We start from the raw sequence: 3,048 nt of genomic DNA on the forward strand, positions 1-3,048 counted from the left end.
TGTAAAGTCCAGTGTGCAGGGTCGTCCTTAATTACCACAGTCACAAAGTCACAAACCCCGCCTATTTCTTCAATGAATGATTTTAAAATGTGAATTTAAACCTAACCTTAACCACACTGCTAACCTTATGCCTAACCCTAACCCTAACCCTAACCTAAAACCAAAAAAAGCAMCAGAAAAATCGTGCATTTTTACGATATAGACAGTTTTGACTTTGTGACCGTGGTAACTAGTGAAAACCAGTTTCCAGTGTACCTGTGCATCCATCACGATATCACGCAAAATAACGTCAGAGGAGGGACGTGAACTATAGCCCCGCCCTGTCAGTTCGCCTATTGGTAAATGTAGGCCCGCAGCTATGATACATCGACATATTTTTACCAAATAAACCTATAAATCTAACCTTTTCTCCAAATACAATTATTCTTAGAAAACGAATTTGAAAAATGTGCACTTCAAACACATTGTTCGTTTACCTAAATATTACATGTGTTGACTTATTCATTTATGCTTTGTAATGAAAGGCTCCCTTGTAAAAAGAGACTTGGTCTCAACAGGACTCTCCACTGCTTTAATAAAGATTAAAGAAATAMATTTGTTCATTACTAGGGTAGCCTAGTGGTTAGAGTGTTGGGCTAGTAACTGAAAGGTTGTAAGTTCAAATCCCCAAGCTGACAAAGTACAAATTTGTCATTCTGCCCCTGGACAAGGCAGTTAACCCGCTGTCATTGAAAATAAGAATTTGTTCTTAACTGACTTGCCTAGGTAAAATAAATATACTGTATATTGTACAAGAAGTTTCTTTGGCCTCTCTCAAACATGAGTATTATTAAGCAGTAATGCATTCAGTCCTCTTTCCATGATAGACTGACCAGGTGAATCCAGTTGAAAGCTATCATCCATTATTGTTGTCACCTGTTAAATCCACTTCAACCAGTGTAGGTGAAGGGGAGGAGACATGTTAAAGAAGTATTGTAAAGCCTTGAGACGGATTGTGTATGTGTGCCATTCAGAGAGTGAATGGGAAAGACAAAAGATTTAAGTGCTTTTGAAATGGAGTATTGTAGGTGCCAGTTGCACCGGGTTGAGTGTGTCTAGAACTGCAACGGTGATGGGTTTTTCACACTCAACAGTTTCCAATGTGTATCAAGAATGGTCCACCACCCAAAGGACATCCAGCCAACACAACTGTGGGAAACATTGGAGTCAACATGGGCCAGCATCCCTGTGGAACACTTTCGACACCTTGTAATCCATGCCCTGACCAACTGAGACTGTTCTGAGGGCAAAATATTAAGAAGGTGTTCTTAATGTTTTGTATACTCCATGTAGTTCAAGGAACATTCTCAAAACTCTGACATTTCCACTTATGGCCATCAGAGAGTGCTATTCAATCCCTAACTCCATGGCCGTGCATGGTCTTAAGGGAGACATTCTGTTACGTACCGTACACCCTAATTCAATCATACAAAGTTTTGGATAAGAATTTGGTTCTGTAATATCCAATATCTAGTCCTCTTCAGCAGTGAGGAACACTTTGGATTTTAAAATGACGGCAGGTGTTTTATATTTAGAAAATCCTTCAGAGAAATACGGACATTATATTTAGATGTTCCCTATTAGTAATGATTACTGAATAACCTTTTGAGATCTGCGAAGCAACAATAGATCTTTGAAGAAAATATAAATAATCAGTTAATCCCATATGATCTCTTATAGAGACTTAGATACACATGTTTATATCATAATATGCTTATGAAACAGAGTGTCATTTTAACTTGTCGTGACCCAAATCAAATAAAAAAATCCAAAACAAGCAGCAGAGAGAGAGAGAGAGAGAGAGAGAGAGAGAGAACAGCAAAAACAGGTCACTGCACAGGAGTTTAGACCAACGCCACCGTTGACTGATTCAGTTAACATGAATGTCTGTGATTGTTCAAACTGAGCACAGCAACACTGGCCTCAGCTGTATCCTTTGATAGAGAGAGAGCCCAGTGTCTGACAGTTACAGACCATGTGGCCATTCCACGGTTAGTTCTTTTGCTGTGGCACGAGAGAGGGAACCGCTGGTAAAGTTGAAAATAAACATGGAGATTTATGCAGTTATGTAATTTGGCTGGTTGAGAGCTGTAATGTGACAGCAAGAATGAAAGGATTTCCATTGAAATAGATAAAGATATACTGTATTGAGAAGGATGTAGTCAAGTGGCTTTATGAAAAGGGAAAGTTAACCTACACATTGACCTGAACTAAAACTCTGATACACAGCAATAGCTCTATTCGTGGGTGTGTGAAGGGATGAATGATCGTTAAAACTCTAACAGCCGGGACTAAAGCCTCTCCAGATCAATGCAATACAAATGTCCATGTACATATGGGTTGTATACAGTATAAGGGCCTAGCAGAGACTATTTGTGGCTGATCGCGTAGGCTAGCGGATTGTTGCATAAGACACCCCTGGCTGCTCCGCTGAGCTAAGGCCAGAAGTAATAGYTACTGTACCACAGAATCAATCAGTCTGGGGGTTTTCCACATGCAGACAGGCCCCRTTCTAGAGATACCACAAATAATGTGTGATGGCATGAGAGGCCTTTAAACATGTAGGATCACACAACTCTGGAGGAGCAAGGGAAAACAAAATTATTAAAAACAGATCAAAGTTGTTTAAGATGACCCATCTTTCTGTCTCTATAGACCGTCGGGACTGTGCTTTGTTGCAATGCAATGTTTGCGTTCTTGTAATGCTTGAGGTCTTCTGTTTAAATTGTTTAGGATGACCAATCTATTTGTCTGTACTTTATGGAATGCTTGAGTTCTTATGCTGTAAGAGCTTCCCGTGGAGATCTGGAAACTCTCAATGGTAACAGAGAGCCGAGAAGCCCCACTTGAAGATTCCAGATTCCGGGTGCTCAGTGGAATTCTTTTGACATTTGATCTCCCCCTCTCTCGGATACCCTCCTCCCTGCATGCTGTGTGAGACCAGCTGACACCTTTTATAGAGGGTGACTAGAGGTCTCTAGTGAGTGGTTAGCTCTCTCTAGTCTAACT

Source organism: Salvelinus sp. IW2-2015, linkage group LG20 (assembly GCF_002910315.2).
Source record: "Salvelinus sp. IW2-2015 linkage group LG20, ASM291031v2, whole genome shotgun sequence".
Lineage (NCBI taxonomy): Eukaryota > Metazoa > Chordata > Actinopteri > Salmoniformes > Salmonidae > Salvelinus > Salvelinus sp. IW2-2015.